This window comes from Lissotriton vulgaris, chromosome 4_1, assembly GCF_964263255.1.
Source record: "Lissotriton vulgaris chromosome 4_1, aLisVul1.2, whole genome shotgun sequence".
Classification (NCBI taxonomy): domain Eukaryota; kingdom Metazoa; phylum Chordata; class Amphibia; order Caudata; family Salamandridae; genus Lissotriton; species Lissotriton vulgaris.
Window position 1 is genome coordinate 617,326,010 of NC_141691.1, and position 19,007 is coordinate 617,345,016.

General features: G+C 46.0%; 1 protein-coding gene and 1 long non-coding RNA gene across 2 annotated transcripts in view; one reads left to right on the forward strand and one right to left on the reverse strand.

Annotated features, from left to right (window-relative positions):
• The window catches only part of CDK13 (cyclin dependent kinase 13), an 841,634-nt gene that overhangs the window by 139,705 nt on the left and 682,922 nt on the right, over positions 1-19,007 (forward strand). The window lies entirely within an intron of this gene.
• The window catches only part of LOC147722338 (uncharacterized), a 129,327-nt gene that overhangs the window by 61,299 nt on the left and 49,021 nt on the right, over positions 1-19,007 (reverse strand). Inside the window, exon 2 of the long non-coding RNA XR_015309870.1 lies at positions 16,175-16,423. This is a non-coding gene — a long non-coding RNA (uncharacterized LOC147722338). The remainder of the gene's footprint in view (positions 1-16,174; positions 16,424-19,007) is intronic.

A 19,007-nucleotide genomic window follows, 5' to 3' on the forward strand; every position in this document is an offset into this window, starting at 1 on the left:
TTGGTTGGGTCAAGAGGATGGACTTACTGTAGGGCATCAGTGCATGTTGTATCGACAGCCCACGCCCTTTATGGGCTGAGGTGGCACAGTCATTGGGGCAATCCAGTGTGCTGCAGTCGGTGGCAAGGTCTGAAGAAAAGGAGCTCTTTTCACATTTTAGGCATGAATCCAATTCTTATTTCCTGTGTATTTCATGCCTGTTTGAGTTGCCAGCAGAATTTGTACAGGATCCTTTCAGCGTGGGTGTAGGCAATTAGATCTCTGAAATATCTTGGCCATCACTCAATAGTGAGGCTGAATATTGTGTCTAGGCCCCTGCAGAGGCAATGGCAAGGCGTTTTTCACCTGTTTATTAATGGCAGAACCACATTCTGCCCATTCAACACAATACTCTCATAGCAGAGTATCAGTTATTTGTGTTGTAAGCAATGTTTTTGGGCCCCACTAACCGGTGAGGTTCGATCCAGTCACTATTTCATGTGGGATGATGTGTACAGTATCAGGGGTAGTTTGCATACTCATAAAGGGAAGTGGCAAGTCATCCACCCAAGTCAGTGTGGATTCTGCTCATATGTTGTTATTGTTATTTGACATTGGTTAAGCGCATATATCACCCTTAGGTCTCATAGCGCTGATACGAGCAATCAGAGTAAGTAACAGAGAGGACGAGCTGAGGGCGAGAGGAGTTAGAATAATAGGGTTTTGAGGGACCTACAGAATTTCTTATGCTCACTTTCTGTTCTGAGGTGTATGGGCAGCGTGTTCCAGATAGTAGGGGCAATTTTGGAGAATGATCGGCCGTCATATTTTCGGGTGCGGGTTGGTATGGTTAGGAAATGTTTGCTGGCTGAGCGGAGGGTTCTTGTGGGTTGATAAGTGATTAGTTTCTGCGCAAGGTAGCGGGGTCCCTTCCTGTTTAGGGTGTTATGTATGAGACAGCATATTTTAAAGGTGATCAGTTTTTTAATGGGCAGCCAGTGGAGGGACTTGAGACTGGGGGCAGAGGGCGAACTAGTCAGGCCGCAGTATTTTGTAGGACCTGAAGTATTGTTAGGTGTGTTTCATTGATGGATGCCAACAAGGCGTTGCCATAGTCAAGGCGGCTGATGGTTAATCCTTGCACTAATGGCATACGTGAGGAGAGTGGTATCCATTTAAAGATTTTTGTCAGGCTACGCATTAGCCCATAGCATGTGCGCACTACCTGATTGACGTGGTCAGACATTTAAAGTTTGGTGTCTAATATAACGCCAAGATTGCGTGCTGCCTTTTTAGGTGCAGGGCAGGGCCCTAAAATAGAGGGTCACCAGTCGTCGGTCCACAGTTGTTGGGCCTTTCCGAAGAGTAAGATCTCCGTATTTCTGGCATTAAGTTGGAGGTGGTTGGCGGTCAGCGGTGGTGAACCCAATTCGAAAGAATGCAGCCTTGCCATGGTCGGACCTTTCCAACCTCCGTCCTATTTCCCTCCTTCCTCACATCAGTAAGATGACCGAGAAACATGTGAATACCTATCTATCTAAGTTTATCGAGGCAGCGGGTGGTCTGGACCACTCTCAATCTGGGTTCAGACCTAACCACAGCACTGAGTCGGCCCTCCTCTCCGTGACCAATACCATCAGGATAACACAGGATAGAGGAGGTTCCATGATGTTGGTGCTGTTGGATTTATCCGCTGCCTTCGATACGGTTTCACATGACATTCTTCTCGGTCGTCTGCAAAAGGTGGGAATAGGCGGCTCTGCTCTGGCCTGGCAGGAAAGCTTTCTCTTGGGACGATCTCAAACCGTCAAGTTGGGCTCCCACTATTCGAGCTCCAGGGAGCTCACTAAGGGGGTCCCTCAGGGCTCATGCCTAAGCCCCACACTTTTTAATGTGTATGTGGCCCCCTTGGCGGATATTGTAAGAGAATATGGGTTCACCCCAGTATCGTATGCTGACGATACCCAGCTTTTGTTTCCTTTCCACACCATGACACCGGCAATTAAACATGCATTTGCCACCGGTATGAGAGCAGTATCCGACTGGATGACCTCCAATTACTTATAATGCAATGTGAGCAAGACGGAGGTCGTGCTTTTTGGAGAAGCCCCCCTCCTATGGTCGCCTGAGTGGTGGCCTACGGACTTAGGAGCTGCTCCGTGCCCTAAACAGATAGTAAAAAATCTGGGAGTGCGGCTTGACCAGACATTACTACTAAAGGAACATGTAAATCTGGTGGCGGGAACCTGCTTCAGGACCATTGGGCTCCTGAGGCGTGTATTCCCTTTTCTGGATGATTGCTGCAGGAAAACACTGGTTCAGACATTGGTCGTCAGTAGATTGGACTACTGCAATGAACTGCTCCTCTCAGTCAACGAGGAGCAACTGAGCCGATTGCAGGTGGTCCAGAATACGGCGACCAGATTAGTCCTTGATGCTCCAAATAGGTCCCCGTCCCGCCCTCTCTTGCATAAACTCCACTTGCTGCCCATCCGCCAGAGAATTGAGTTTAAAATCTGTTGTATAATTCACAGATGTCTTTGTGGATCTGGTCCAAAATATTTGGCGGAACTATTCAGCCTTATATTCCGACTCGCTCCTTGCGATCTAGCAATCTATCATTGCTGCAGATCCCACGGATTAAGAAGGCAAAACAAGGAGGTCGTGCTTTGTCTCATAAGGGCCCCACTCTCTGGAATACTTTGCCCCTAACTTTAAGACAAATCACCATTCTTGATGCTTTTAAGAGATCTTTAAAAACTCATTTGTTTCCTGCTGTGTAAGATCTAGGGCGCCTATGACCATGGCTTTATGATCTGGTATCTTGGTAGAACCTAAAGCGCGGAGATACCTGTTGGGGTCGATTCCGGCGCTATATAAGCAACAAAATAAATAAATCCTTGATGTTTGTCATACATTGTTTAAATTTGAGTTTCGTAGAGGTGGGATCTGGACCATGGGTGATTAATACTGTATCAAAGCCGTAAGCTTTGATTATTTTAGCCAGGGGGGATAGGTACAAGTTAAAGAGGGTGGGGCTCAGTATGGAACCCTGGGGAACACCCATATCTATAGGCTGGCTACTGGAGGTGAAGGCTCCTATTTGGACTTTAGATGTGCGGTCGACAAGGTAGCTCCTGAGCCAGTTCAGCGCAGTGCCCTCGACACCAAGCTCCCACAGGCGGCCCAGGAGGATGCTATGGGAGATGGTGTTGAAGGCTGCAGACAGGTCCAGTAGCACCAGGATGGCAGGTTGTTTGACGTCGAGGGCGAGTTTGATGTTATCAACCATCTCCAGTAGTGCCGTTTTGGTGCTGTGGAAGGCCCGGAACCCGGACTGCGAGGGATCAAGCAGGTTGTTATTCTCAAAGTGTTTGGACAGTTGCTTGTTTACTAGTGTTTCCAGGACTTTCCCAAAGAGAGGTAGAAGGGAGATCGGTCTGTAATTATTGTGCTCTTTGGGGTAGGGGTTGGGCTTTTTTAGGATGGGTTTCACTATGGCCTCTTTCCAGATGGTAGGTACAGTGGACAGGGACAGTGAGTTATTAAGTAGCTTGGTCAGTCTGGGTTTAAGGGCTGGTCCGATTTTGGATATAATCTGGGCAGAGGCTGGGTCAGTGGGGGAGCTAGATATGATCCTAGAGAGGGTTGATAGGACTTCTTCCTCGGTTGTGGGGTGGAATTCTTTGAGGAGGTTAAGATGCAGTCTGGAGGTAACCAGATTCCTAGCTGAAGGGGGTGTTCCTTTGGCTGTGAGAAAGAGCTATGGATGATACTGATTTTATTCACGAAGAAGACTGAGAGAGAGTCAACCCACTCTTGTGAGGAGGTCTGAATTAGTTGACAAGAGGGGGGATTGGTGAATTGTTTCAGGATCTTGTAGAGCTCTTTCTGTGGGTTGGATGCTCGATTGATTCTATCCCCCAAGTAGGTTTTTTTGGCGGCAGCTATATGGTCCATATAGCAATGGTGTCTTGTTTTATAGTCCTGCTTCTCAGAGCCGCTTTGTGTGTGCCTTTCTGGCTGCTAGTTTGTCATTTTTCAGGTTAAGTGTGAACCAGGGGGAAGTTTGTGAGGGCATTTAGTTTGTTTGACCTGGGCAATTTTGTCGAGGGCGGATGTGATGGCTTGCTCGAGCGACTTGGCTGCCTCATTTGGGAGCTCTAGTTTGGGTGGTGAAAGGAGGGCAAAGTGAGTGGAGAAAGAGTGTAAGTTTATTTTGTTCCAGGGCCTGCTAGGACGCGATTCTATTGATGGATTTGGTTGGGCCTCTATACCCAGTATTTGAAACTTAAGGACATGATGGTCAGACCACAAGACAGGGACTAGCTGGTCGACCTTTACTTGGGGAGAGTTAGTAAATAGGAGATCTAAGGTATGACCTGCTGTATGGGTGGGGGCCCTTTACCAGTTGGTCAAGGCCGAGAGTGTTGAGGATTGTCACAAGATCATCTGAGTGGGGGTCAAATGGTAGTTCTGCGTGGTAATTAAATTCCCCCAGGAGGAGGAAGTTGCCCACAGCGAGGACCTGCAGTGCAATTGCCTCCGTTAAATGGCTGGTAAAGAGACTTTTGTTGCTGGGGGGAGGGGGAGGGGGGCGATAGAGTAAGGCCCCTCTCCATGTTCCTTACCTAATGCTGTTTATTTTAAATATGCAGATTTCTCCCCAAGACGCTTGGACGGAGTCAATGGTTTGTATGCCAGTGTTGGCCCTAAAAGCTATCCCTATGCCACCTTTCCTGTCCAACCTGGTCAGCTGATAGTCAGGAGGAAGGGCTAAGGAGATATCGGGTTGTCAGGCCTTGTGGAGCCAAGTCTCTGTGATGAAGAATGTTATATATATAAATATTATGTTAGCTATATTGTTCTTCAGGATGTATTTCTCCTTTCAATGGCACCTGCTGCTTTGGGGTGATATAATCAATGAAACCTCTTTGGTACTCCCATTGCCTTAAAGACCACTTCCATTACAGTATTGACAAAGTACACCCCATGGCCACTTGAAATCATCTGGGGCAAACCCAAGAGAGGAAATCATTCTTTTAGCAAGCATTTAGCTGTGGTCATAGCATTACATTGCTTAGTAGGGTAGCCTTTGATCCACATTCACGTATACTAACCTTTTCTCAAAACAGTTTCATGCTGTTTTACAATGCAATCTCTTCTCAAATGGAAAGGGTCATGCATCATAAATGTCATAGGATATAATAGTTTGTCAGGTAGCATGAAATGATAACCATGTTGATCCTTCCAACAGCCATTCACAAGAATACCATTTTGTTGCCATTTGTGCATCTCTTCTTTAGTTGCTTGTTTTTTGCAAATCTGCGTTTTCCCCATCACTAAACACACATTATTTCTCTTTAATAAACATTCAATGGGAAACATGTGCGTATAACATAACATTCTGTGCAGTCTCTTTGTCTATCTCGTCAGCAAAAGCCATCTACTACCTTTTTGTGTGCATGATGATAGATACTCTTTTTGGCAATGATGAGCATTCAGTAATTTATCAGTGGACCATGTTGTAGTTTTATTCCTTAAGGCATGAGGACACCTCTTTCTGCCCAAAGACTGCAAAAATGTTGTGCAACTCCCAAAGCATACTGGCTATAAGTATATATATATATTCACATTTAATTCAGTGCTCAGCTCACAGGCTCTTGTTAATGCTATTAACTTGGTTCATTATGCTGATAATTCTAATAGTCTACAGGTTTTAATGACCTTGTGTAAGGTGGTAACCGCATAGGCTGCAGTAGTTGTCCCATCCTTAAAATCAGCCCATAAGTCACAATCTCTTTCTTCCACCGGTGTGAAATGAAATGAAAAGAATATTTATAAAGCGCAGTAGCTACCCTGAGGCGAACTAGCGCTACGGACAATCGCGTGTGGGAGGGCAGGGGGAGCCTGTCCTAGTCATTGAACAGCTGGGTTTTGAGCTTTTTTCTTAAAGACAATAAGTTGGGTTCCCCACGTAGATTGAGGGGTAGGGAGTTCCAGAGTTTGGCTGTGTTGTAGGAGAAGGAACGTCCGCCACATCTAACCTTCTTGATTCTGGGTACTGTGAGAAGGTGTGAAAGGGTAGATCTGAGCTGTCTGTTTGGTTGGTATGGGGTGACCAATGTGTGGTTGATAGTAGCACCTGATTTCCAGAAGGCTCGATTTGTGATGCACAGGGCTTTAAATGTGATTCTGTCCCTGATGGGGAGCCAATGGAGCTTCCTAAGTTCTGTTTTAACTGGGGTGCGACGTGGGATCTGAAGAAGGGTGCGAGCTGCACAGTTCTGGATAACCTGCAGCTTGTTCAAGGTGGACTGTGGAGCCCCTAAGTAGAGGGCGTTTCCAAAGTCCAGACGTGATAGGATTAAGCCTTGGATCATGATCCGTCTGGCATTTAAGGGTAGGAGGAAAGTAATTTTTCATATAAGCCTGAGTAGACCAAAGCAGGTGGCTGATAGTTTTGCTGCTTGGTAGTTGAAGTTGAGGTACTTGTCCAGCCAGTCTCCAAGGCTCTTGATTGTGTCCTTGGACAGCGGAGGGGGTCCAAGGCAGGTAGGCCAGAGGTGGTCGATTTTGGGGTTGGGGCGGTGACCTAGTAGCATTAGCTCGGTTTTGTCTCTGTTTAGTTTCAGACAGGAAGATGTCATCCAAGAGGTCACAGCCTCCAAGCAGTCCCTAAGATTAATGCGGGCGATGTGGGACTGACTCAGGGCCACCACTAGCTGAGTATCGTCTGCGTAGGTGATTATTTTTAGCCCGAATGGGCGGACGATCTCAGCAAGGGGGCTCATGTACACATTGAAAAGCGTAGGGCTTAAGGAAGATCCCTGCAGCACGCCACAGTCGAGGGGTTTGCTGATGGAGGCAGTGTCGCCTTCGAAGACCTGGAAGGATCGCTCCTTCAGGAAGGCTTCGAACCATGAGAGTGCTGTAGATGAGACTCCTAGGTTGGTGAGTCGATGCAGTAGTATGCTGTAGTTTACAGTGTCGAAGGCGGCACTTAGGTCTAGCAGGATGATGGCTGCAGTGCCTCCCTGCTCTGTGATCTTCCTTGCCTCTTCTATCACATTGATAAGGGCAGTCTCGGGACCGTGCATGGGTCGAAAGCCTGTTTGGGTAGGGTGGAGCAGCTGGTGGGTCTCTAGGAACTCCGTCAAGGTCTTATTGACGTGTTTCTCCAAGATCTTGCTGAGCCAGAGCAGCAGGGATATATGTCGATAGTTTCCTGGAATATTGGGGTCTAGGTTGGGTTTTTTGAGGAGTGCTCTGACTATGGCCCGTTTCCAAGGAAGCGGGACACTTCCGGTGGCTAGTGAGGTGTTGAGTAGTTTAAGATGGTGGGAAGGATGTGTGGGGTGGCTGCCTGCAAGGAACGTGGATGGTGCTGGGTCGTTGGGAGATCCGGATTTTACACGGTGCATTATGGATTGTAGTGAGGGTAGGTCCAGTAGGGGGAAGTTGACAATTGTCACTGGTATGTGTGGTAGTGGTTCAGAAGGAGTGATTAGTGGAGTTGGGGCTTGGGTATGGCGGAAGGAGGAGTAGATGGTTTGTATTTTATTGTGAAAGAATTCTGCCAGGTCGTTACAGCGGGCTTGGGGATTGAGGGGGGTTTGATGTTTTTCTGTAGGTTTGATTTGATTTTGCCTTTTTGTAAATTTTCCTTTGGTTTGGATGCAGCTGCATTGATCTTGCTCTCATAGAAAGTAGCTAGTGCTGTTCTAATTTCATTTTTATAAGTGTGTATTGCGGCTCTGTACGCCGTTTTCCTGGGGAGAGAGTAGTCTAGGCGCCAATGTCTCACAAGTTTTCTGCATTGGTGTTTCTTTTCTCGTAAGTCCTGGGAGTACCAGGGGGCGCTCTTAGTGGTGCGCTTTGGTTTCGTTATAGTGATGGGGAGAACGGAGTCTAGGGAGTTTGAGATCCAATTGTTGAAGTTCTCATTGGCAGTGGAAGGATCCGCATTGCAGGGTGGTTTGAAGGAGTTTAAGGCTGATGTCCACTCTGCTAGGGGAAGTTTGGACCAGTTGTGTTCCTTCCGGGTGGCTATGTTGGATGCTTGATGGTGGGCTGGGCATCCCCAGGAGGCAGGGATTAGAAAATGGTCAGTCCATGGCAGGGGCAAAGGATTTCCTGCCAAAAGACCTGGGCAGTTGGTGAAAATGGGGTCTAGAAGATGACCCTTAGAATGGGTAGGTTTTAGCACTAATTGTTGGAGCTGTAGTGCAGCTAGACTGGAAATTATTTCTGAGGCGTTGTTTTCTGAGGGGTTGTCAAAGTGGATGTTAAAATCTCCCAGGAGAGTGAAGTTAGAAGAGCTACACACTAAGTTAGCTATGGAGGATGGAAGGGAGTCAAGGATCTGTCCCTGGGTCCCAGGAGGATGGTATATAAGTATTCCTGACAGAGTGTTTGTGGGGGAGAAATCTAAGGCGAATAAAAGACTTTCGCAGTTGGAGTTTCGGTGAGGGGAGCTGCGACAGCTGTAGCAATCTTTGTAGATGATCGCTAGGCCGCCTCCTCTTCCAGTTGTGCGGTCTTCGCGCACAATTTGGTATCCTTTGGGTAGGGCCTGGACGATGTCGGCGTCTGCTCGAGATGGAGCCAAGTTTCGGTTAGAAACAGGGCATCAGGGCTATATTCTTCTAGTAGTAGTGAGATCTCAGTGGTGTGTTTTGGGAGGGATCTACAGTTTAGAAGGAGGATACTTCGCTGTGCAGTTTTGGTTGGGAGGGTGGAGGAGGGCTGGAATCCACACTGGGGGCAAGTTAGATTCTGGTATAGTGGATTGCAGATGGTGGGGCAGGGTGGTGGGGCTTTTGCTCTGAGTCTGTGCAGTGAGTCAGAGCTATATCTTCTGGCTAGGGTGGAAGAAGGGGCAGGGTTTGTGGCCCCTAGCCCCGGTCGGCCGCAGACGGACTTGCCTTTGGTGCACCGGCGGGGCGCCCGCTGCGCGGGACAGCCAGCATCTGATTAATGTAGAGGACGGGGCTCTAGGTCTCGTGACCTTCGGAGCTCTGCCTCTCTACGTCCCACCGGTAGTAAGGCAGGCAAGGGATTCAATTTACCTGTCACCCTCCACATCAATCAGGCTGTTAATTCTGCGGTGGACCTGGGTGAGTACAAGTGATTTTTTAAAAGGTATTCAGTGCAATTCAGTGGTTAAAAAGAAGCGCCTAGAACAAGCGGCGATTTTTAAAAACAATGTCTCTCTTGGCGTCTAATGACTTACTGTGCTCGCTGCACTCCTAGTGGGCGTCCGCTGCGCGGGACAGCCACCATCTGATTAATGTAGAGGAAGGGGCTCTAGGTCTCGTGACCATCGGAGCTCTGCCTCTCTACGTCCCACCGGTAGTCAGGCAGGCAAGGGATTCAATTTACCCGTCACCCTCCACATCGATCAGGTGGTTAAGCCTGAGGTGGACCGGGGTGAGGACAAGGGTGTGCCCTATAAATCTATTCTCCCTTTGGTCTGTTCTTCTGTGATCAGTACACAATCATGGGGCATGTCAGTATTATTCTGGGGAAAGTGCAAGAGGGTTGCTGGATTAAGTGTGTTACATTGATGTATGGTAACATGAGGGCTGAACAAACATAACTCATAATTTGTTAGTGTGGAATTTGTCAAATGTTGTGTTTACATTTTCACAGTATGTCTCTAAAGTGAGGTACATAAAGATGCACTGGGTAACCAAGAATCTCTTTAGTTGTGACATTTTTGCAAGGGTTTGGAAAGAAAGTTTAGGGATCCATTGTCGGCAATAATCTGTCCTACTCAAGAAGGTTTGTCCTTGTGTTGTAGGGGGTTGAATATTCAATATAGCTTTCACTCTTTTAGAGTCCAGTCTCATTTCCCCATTGAAAGGTGTCTAATTGTGCTTTTTTTAATACTCAATCTTTATTGATTTTTTAAGTGAACAAATGAAACAGTACATCACATTTAGGCAATGCAAATAAAAACAGTGATAGATTGTTTCCCTGCAGGGCTGTGACATACATTACGATTCATATTCCCACAAGATTTCGTACAGGTTAGTCAAAAAGAAGAGATAAGTAACTCCTTTACTCAATCTGTCCCAACCACTTGCCCCATATCCTGTGGTATTTGGCTGGGCATCCCCTGGCCTTCTAAAGAGGCTTCTCCTGCGCGGCGCACCAGTCCACCCCTCTATGCCACATATTTACACTTGTTTTTTTTTCCAGGCAGTAATGATGTCTCTCTTGGCCACCATAATAGCAGTATGAATGAATGAATACACATTTATATAGCGCATGGCTAGCCAGGGGCATCCCAGAGCATCTAGAAACCTAGACATTCCTCACTCTTCAAGGATACAGGAAGGTCTTCAGCAGTTTCCTGAAGCTGAAATAGTTGGGTTCCAACTGAATGGTGTCGGGGAGCTGGTTCCAGAATTTTGCAGCATGTAGAGAAAAACATCGGCCACCCATACGTGCCCGTTTAATCCTAGGGACTATTAGACATTTTTTATGGTTCGATCCAAGAGTCCGGGTGATCTGATGGAGTGGAAACATAGGCTGGATCAAGGCCGGTCCGTTGTCCGAAATGGACTTATGAACAGTGCACATGGCCTTGAACCAGATCCTTTGCTGCACTGGCAGCCAGTGCAACTAACGTATAGCTGATTTGGCCGAACTCCTCTTAGGGACATCCATTAACAGTCGAGCGGCACAGTTCTGAACAATCTGTAGGATTTGAATAGTTCCCTGAGGAGCGCCCAGATAGACTGCATTCGCGTAATCATGACGCGATAAAATAAGTGATTGGACCAGCAGACGCCTGGCTTCAAAAGGAAGGAGACTCAGGATCTTTCCTATCAGTCTAATCGGGCCATAACAGGTGGCCGCAACCTTGTGAGATTGTACAAGGAAACTTAGATTGGGATCTAGCCAAACTCCCAGACTCTTGATTTGTTTTTTTGGGGATGGGGGCGGGCCAAGGCAACTAGGCCACCAAGGGTCTAAATTGTTAGGGGCCATATGTCCTAGCATCATGATATCGGTTTTAGATCCATTAAGTTTAAGAAAGGACTCATCCATCCATTCAAGTACTTTGCTTAAACAAGAAGAAAGGTTATTGCCATAAGCGTCATGCCTGGAAAGGGAGACTGCCATCTGGGTATCATCACCGTAAGTGACCAACTGGACCCCCCAGGGAAGTACGACCTTAGCCAACGGCCTCATGTAGATGTTAAACATGGTAGGGCTTAATGAGGATCCCTGGGGTATGCTGTACTGCAGGGGGATCTGTTTAGAAATTGCCTCATCTTTAAAGACAGCAAAGGTTCTGTCAGTGAGAAAGGACTGTAGCCATTTAAGGGCCATACCTGATACCCCCACGTCACTCAGTCTCTGAATCATAATAGAGTGATTTACCGTGTCGAAAGCTGCGCTGAGATCTAACAGAATAATAGCAGCGCAGCTTCCGGAATCCACGATTTTCCTGGCTTCTTCCACTACGGCAATAAGGGCAGTCTCCGTGTCCTGCTTGCGTCTAAAGCCCGTCTGGGTGAAATGTAGGGCCTTATTATTCTCCAGAAAAGTTGATACCCAGAAATAGTTTATCCGCTCTAGAGGCGTCCAACCTGTCCATGACCCCCAGGGAGCATGTTCAGGGGGTTTTATGGAACCTCCTAGCCCAAGACTTCAGTAAGCTCAGTTTCTAGTGTTTTCCAATACGGGGAGAGATGGGGGTATGTCCACAATATGTGGTAGAAGTATGCCGGTTCTAGCCCGCAGTGACTACAGGATGAATTTGATCACAGGCCTAATCTGGAGTGAGGTAAGCAGTGTGAAGATAGTACAATTGGACCAGGCGGAGCCTGGCTGAGGCAGTGATAGTTTTGGGAGCCATCAGGGCGTCCCTCCAGTCCTCCACTTCCTGAGAACCCACCCAATTCTCCCATTGGCTTAGGAGCCGGTCTAGTGTAGTTGGGCCGTTGTTAGTTAATGACCGATACATTCATGATTCCCCTTCTTTCTCTAGGTTTACCATTATGGTCTGTGCTTCTATGGAGGTGTATTCTGTGAGTTTTGTGCCGTTTGGTATACATGTGTTAAGAGTGTGGCGTAATTGCAAATATTTATAGAATTGCGATGGATGGAGGGAATGGCAAGTTGGCAGATCCTGGAATGAGCGTATGTGCTCTCCGACCCATATATCACCTAACTGCAAAATATTAATAAAGTCCCATGCCCGGAACCCCTCTAAATCTCCCACTTTTTTAAGCCAGATGACTTGCCAGAGAGGTGTTTGTTGGGTCAGATATTCTTCCACCAGGTATAGCGCAGGGACGCACGCCAAACCGGCAAAACCGCGTGTGTCACCACAGCAAGGCCTTGGGTACTGGTCCTCCGTGCATCATTGCTTGGATTTTTGGGAGGCCCAGCTCTCTCAGTTCGACCCTGTATGCTGGATCCAACCAGCCACCATTGAACCAGTCATGTAAGGTCTAGTTGTGCTTTTAGTGCATGTGAATAAAAAACACAAACCTCCAAAACATCTTCGTTAATTTTTTCCAAATAATACAGGAAGGATCAGGGTATTGCATAGGGAGCCCTATATCTCTTTTACCACTCTGTTCTTAAATAAGTCCTGTATCACTATTTTCATTCGCTGTTCTCTCTGGTGATATTTTGTATTTTGGCACTCGTGGGAGGGGAACATTTTGTTTCACAGTTATTTGTACAGGTGCTATTGTCATATGTCCCACATTGTTCTTACCAGAGGCCCAAACATTGTTATCTACTTTGTCATACACCCATAGAAGTACTGTAGTTTGGGGTTGGGCTAAGAAGAAAGTGGGAAAAGGAGAGTTTTCAGTACATTCAAGTTATAAGTCATCTGAGGTGCATTTTATTGTTGAGTGTAATTTTTTAAGTCTTTGCCCAGCAAGTTAAGGGTGCATTTGTCTGTCAATACAAAACAATATTTATTTGTTATTGGGCCAATGGTATATGTCAGCGGGCCGTGAGGAGACTATGCACAAGTATATTAGAAAACCCCACAGATGTATTATATTTTCCTGAGAAGGGTGCATGTTGGATAATTTTCCCAGAAATTTAGCAATTGGCAGCCCCAATGTTCAGGAGGAATTTCACCTTCTGTCCTTCTACTATTGCTTCAACATAGGACCTTATGTGGCTCCACTGGATTTCTCTCCCATTACTTTCTACCTTCAGGGTCACCCTAGTGGGCAAAATCATAATCCGGCAAGGAGCCTGTTACCATCTAGGATCCGTTGGCCTGTCTGTCAGAGTAGTTGTGTTGGTGTCCCCTATGAGTGGTGTCATTAGTATAATATAAATAATTACATTGTTCAGCATTCTGTCCAATTGTTCTTTTTGCATTTGTGAACCCGAGTGGGCCGGGCAAGCTCATCCATGGGTCCTGTGCTTTACATGCCACTGGAGTCAAGCAAGCCTAGCTGATGAGGAGTGATACCCCGAAACCAGTCCGAGGAGGCTTGTTTCCAGTCCAGGGAGGACCAGGCCTGACAGTTCAGGCTGGAATGTTTCCATGGGGAGCACAGTCAAGACTGATTTGCATATGGCTGGGTCCAAGCTGGAATTGCATAGTGAGCAAGAAAAACAATGGATTTAGGCCCAGATCTCTGTACTGGGGGGAATGTCTGACATTATTCAGCATTCCGTCCATCAATTTTTCTTTTTGCATTTGTCACCTCGAGTGGGGTGGATATGCACAGACGCAGGTCCTGTGCTCTCCATGCCACAGTAGTCAAGCTAGCCTGGCTGATGAGACGTGATACTCCGAAACAGGTCCCAGGATGCTTGTTTCTAGTCCGGGAAGGACCTGGCCTGGCAGTTTGGGGTGACCTGTTTCCATGGGAAGCAGGGTCAAACCTGATTTGCATATGTCTTGGTCCAAGCTGGAATGGCATGGCGAGCAAATAACAAATGATTTAGGCCAAGATCTTTGTACTGTGGGTGAATGTTTGATATTGTTCAGCATTCCGTCCATCATTTGCTCTCTTAGCATTAGTATAATATTCGGCATAGGTGCCATTATTGGACATGTCATTATGTTGTGAATTTCTGTATGCTCTTTGGGCATGTCCTTGTGACATAGAGTGCCCTCTGTTAGTTTTCTGTAGTAACGGACATGCTCTAATTCAATTATTAGGGTCTTTGCAATTGTGGCACCCATTATCTATTTAGACAGTCTGGAGTCTGTAAATTGGTGCAGAGGATCCCCTTGTCCCTCCTCCCCAACCCTGTTGTCCCCAAATGTGGAACTGACTCTCCCTTGCTGTTGTTGTTGGAGCAATTACCTTACTCTTTATCCCCTTGTGTTTCTTGTCCTTATTCTGTTCTTCCTATGCCTTTCTCTCAGTATTGGTTAATGACCGATAATTCTGTTAGTGGCTTTTACTACCATGTATGGATGGATAATCTTGAACACTCTTGGAGGCCACTTGCAAAGCTGGAGGGGGGCTTGTTTGGCCCCATCGTGGGCAGTATCCGTCCCATTATGGGCAGAGAATACCTTTTGTATTCAGTAGAAGAAGGCAGTCACATTTCCATCCTTTTATTTTTTACAGCTGTTCAATTTTGTTCCATCTAGTCTCTTAGGGGCCACCAATTCTTACATTCTAACCATTAATTTGCCTGAGAAGTCTGCTACTTTATCAGTCACTTAACCATCTGCTTTCTGGGCATGTCTTGTAGCATATATTGGTCCAGTCGGCATCTTCAAAGTTTTCTTTCCGGTACGTCTTTCATATATCAAGCAGGAGATTGCAGGAAAAATTTGATTTATGTCATTTAATGTTAATTGGCCTATGTGCTATATATATCTTTATGTCCTGGTATACTATTCATCTGAGCTTTCCCTTATATCAGTATAGCCTTTGGAAAAGGCAATGAGTTTGGTTTTAGTCTAGGGACATGTACATGATAACTAGGGTTATTGGCATCGAAACCTGGTACTTCATGTATTGGGGCCATCATAGAGCCTCATTAGAATTGGTATGTGTCAATCCATTCAAGATTAAGGGCAAACGCAGTATTACATTAAGTGTCTATCAGGCCAGATGTCTCAGATTTGCTGTTATAATGGGTGAAATCATTAGACAGCGTCCGCTCCTGCGGCTGACCCTGTTTAAACCTTATTTAATTCTAACTATTGCATAGGGATGCATAACCTCTCCCATTTCTTGTATTATACAGTTTTTCACTGTATTTGTAAAAGGTATTCGAATTGCTATCCTCCTTATCTGCATATTGCTTAGTGCCATGTTTTTGGTGTTATGGTCCTTCTTAATAATTTAATACTGGGAGCAGTTCCCCTTGTAGGCAGCAAATTGGGGGGAGCAGGAGGCAAATGAGGGCGTTTCTAAGTCTCCCAGTTCTTCTAATGCAGACATATCAGAACTGAAGGTTTCTGATATGACCTGTGTTTGCTTTAACTGATCAGAGGTTGCTTGATAGGGTGGTGGGTGTGGTCTGTTAGTGAAAATGTGTGCAATCATAGGGTCCTTCGAATTGGAAGGAGCCGAGGCAATCAGTTCTGGTTTATATACAGCAAATGTCTTACTTTCCTTCATATAATGTTCCCTCATCTCCAGCAAATTCATCCCCTTGTTTTCTCCCTCTCTGTCTTCATTACTTCCTTCAAAAGTTTTTGCCTAGCTTATTTTTCCCACCTATTTAGCACACCAAACTTCAACAGTCTAAATTTCCACTCTCCTTTCTCAAACATACATTCTCTTTGATAATTCAATTTACCATAACCAAAAAATGCCATTCAATGGAAACTGTAATGAGGGATACTCTTCAGTATATTCATGCCATAAATTCAAAAACAGTGCAGTCTCCATCCCTTGTACAGTCATCATCTCCCATTTTGGATTTCCTTCTACTGGACATGGCTGTACTTAGTCTACATAATGTTTATTTACATCACACAATTTGCTACGATGACTACCCATTTTTCACTACTTTTATAAGATAATTATTTTTGTGTAGTAATGGTGAATCCTCTTTGTCACAATGAAAATGCTTCCCGTCACACCACTAGCCACTAAAAATTATCAACATGTGGGAATTTAACATAAGAAAGTACAGCGTGCTGTACTGTCCCTATTGCCATATTTATCATTAGACGTCTCTCATATCAATCCACATCATTACACACATCCATGATACTCCTTACCTGGTCTCGACGACTGTGTTGCCTCTGAGTTCTTTGGATCCAGCCCAGTCAACCTTGTGTATCGTAGCACTGGTCATCTCCGCAGTCTGCGAAAGCGGGAAACGCATTCCGCTCTGCGGGTACGCAGTTCAAAGTCAGTTGATTCACCAACCGGCCCCTTGACCGCGGCTCCTTCTGGTCCGTCTGGATTGACTTGGTGATCCCCGGATGAGCCTCCAGTTTCTTTACACACTAACCAGGTACACTTTTCTGTTAATGAGAGACAGCAATCAAATACAGTCCTTGAGGTATATTTATTTTAGCTTAAGCCTGAGAGATGCAAAGCATTGAGCTTCCAAGTATACTTTGCCAGACGTAGCTGACACAATCCTTTTATACCGTTTAAATATCATTGACATATATTGAAATAGTTGATTCAGACGTGTGCACAAAATAAAATATGCAAGTTAAGCTGAAGAAAATCATTAACAGGAATCTCATCTAAGCATGAATACGTTCTCACAGTGCTGAGGACAGGTGCAGTTTTGACATCTTCTGTTCGTCATCCTTTCTTATCTACTTGATCCTTCAGTTCTTAAAAGCAAAGGAAACCCGACAAGAATAAATAGTTTATGGAATTTTACCCTCCTTGGCTTAACTGTAAAATCCAGGGTTTGTACAGTTGCAGAGTTCATAAAAATCATGATGAAGGCAACAACATGAAAAATAGCTGTTCAATATAAAATTTCTGGTTATCCGTGTTCTCTTTTTAGGGTGGAGCCTACAAAAAGCATGCAACAGTGCGCTTGTGTGACACTGTTTTTTTTAGAGTTTTATATAGCGTGAACTAGACCCAAAGATATCCGGCACCAGTTGCGTTACAGACGGATACATTCATTTTTGTTGGGCACGCAAAAAAGGGCTTGGAGCCCTCCCATTGCTTACCATTTGTTGGTTTCAGTGTCGCTCTTCTTTGCAGTCTCCTTAATTGGCCAGTACTGGCCAAATGTTACTCCTGATCCTTTCAGTGGAGCAGGGGCAGAGTACAGATTTATTCAACGTAATTAGTGCCCATCCTCTGCTCCCAACGTGAATAAGGTACTATTTCTTCCCCCCCTACTGTGGTCTCCTCCATATATTGTTTTTTGAAGCATGTTGCGTCCATCTGGTTAAACCAAATGTTTCAGCGTGGTGGGCTCTAGCAATTTGTCATGGTACCCATTAGTTGTGAAACACTTAAGTGCACAACTTGCATGCCACCTCATAATTCATATATAAACAATGTCTTCACACAGTACTTCGACGTTTTGATTTTACCAGGCATCTTATCGTCATTGTTTTTATTCTTAGAGACCTCCCCCCACAAGCACTTGCCTTGTATAATAAGTATCCAGATTATAGTTTCGAAGTCTGAGTTTAATGCTTATTATGTTTAATTTATTGTAGGTGACACATTTTTTGTTGTTTTTTTTTTATAAATCTTTTTATTAACTTTGCTCATATCACCAGACATTAAAGAACATTGTTCAAATAGCATGTGATACTCAGACATTTCACAGTTTATCACAAGGCCGGCATAAAGCACAAACAGAATATTCAATTGGGAATCCCTGAACCCGAACCACCCCTCTTCTCCCTATACTTCCGCCAAGGCCCTCAAATCTGTTTCCATTTCTTGGTACAGCCTCTGCTCTTGTAAATGGTCTCCTCCGCTCTCTGACACTAATCTAGGTCACGTAACCACTGGTTCCATTGCGGAGGAGCCTGCGCCCCCAGGCACTGGCAGTTTCTTTTCGCAACCCTGGCCGCCAGCGCCAACCATATTTCATTATGCCTGGACCAGTCAGTAGCCCCAGTAATCATTAAAAGTAACCACCAGGGCTCCCGTAGGACCGGACAGCCCACCACCAACGTCATCGTGTCTGTGACCTTGATCCAGAAGGGCACGATCTTGGGGCACTCCCACAATATATGGTAGAAGGAGCCATCCTCCCGACATCCCCGCATACAGAGGGCCGACTGACACTCACCCCAATTATACAAGTGAGTGCGAGGGTGGTACATGCGGTGTAAAATTTTAAGCTGCACCAGCCGGAACCGGACACGGATCGCTATTTCTCGTGGGCTTTGCAGGGCATCCATCCAGTGGTCATCCTCCAGTGGACCAATATCGCAGGCCCATTTCTCCCGCAACAACACTAACGGGTCAGGCATGTTGTTTATAAGCTTGCGTTAGCTAGTGGAAGTGGGTTTCTCAGTGATGGGATCAAGGAGCAGTCTATCCTCCATGGGGGAATATTCCCGAATAGACCTGCCACTCCAGATCTGTGAGCGTAGGGTGGGTGCGTGAGGCGCAGGTATTGATAGCGCTGCAAGTCTAATAGGTCATTCTCTTTTTTTAGGTAGTCAAACGAGCGGTGGCGTTCCCTTTCCATACATCCCCCAAGTATTCTATGCCCATGAGTTTCCAGCCCCGAACACCATCCTGTCTGGCCACGAGCCATAGAGGATTTCTGCTCGTCAGGGAGCCCGTCCACCCCAGGAACCTGTTCGCCTCCCTCCAACACCGAACCACCACTCCTGTGTGCGGGGGCCAGTCTGCCCGTAGCCTACGGGCATACAGCATTGTCTCCCAGTTGCCATCCGGCATTACCAGTTGGTCCACCCTGTAGGCTGGTTCTGACCTGTCCGCATACATCCAATCGTTGACCACCTACAGCTGGGAGGCCCACTAATATAGTTGCACGTCTGGGAGGGCCAGCCCCCCGTTGTTTGGTGACACATTTTTGAAAGACAAATATATATGCTGACTTTAACTTGGTGATTTCCGGCACTGTGCAATGCCGACATCTGT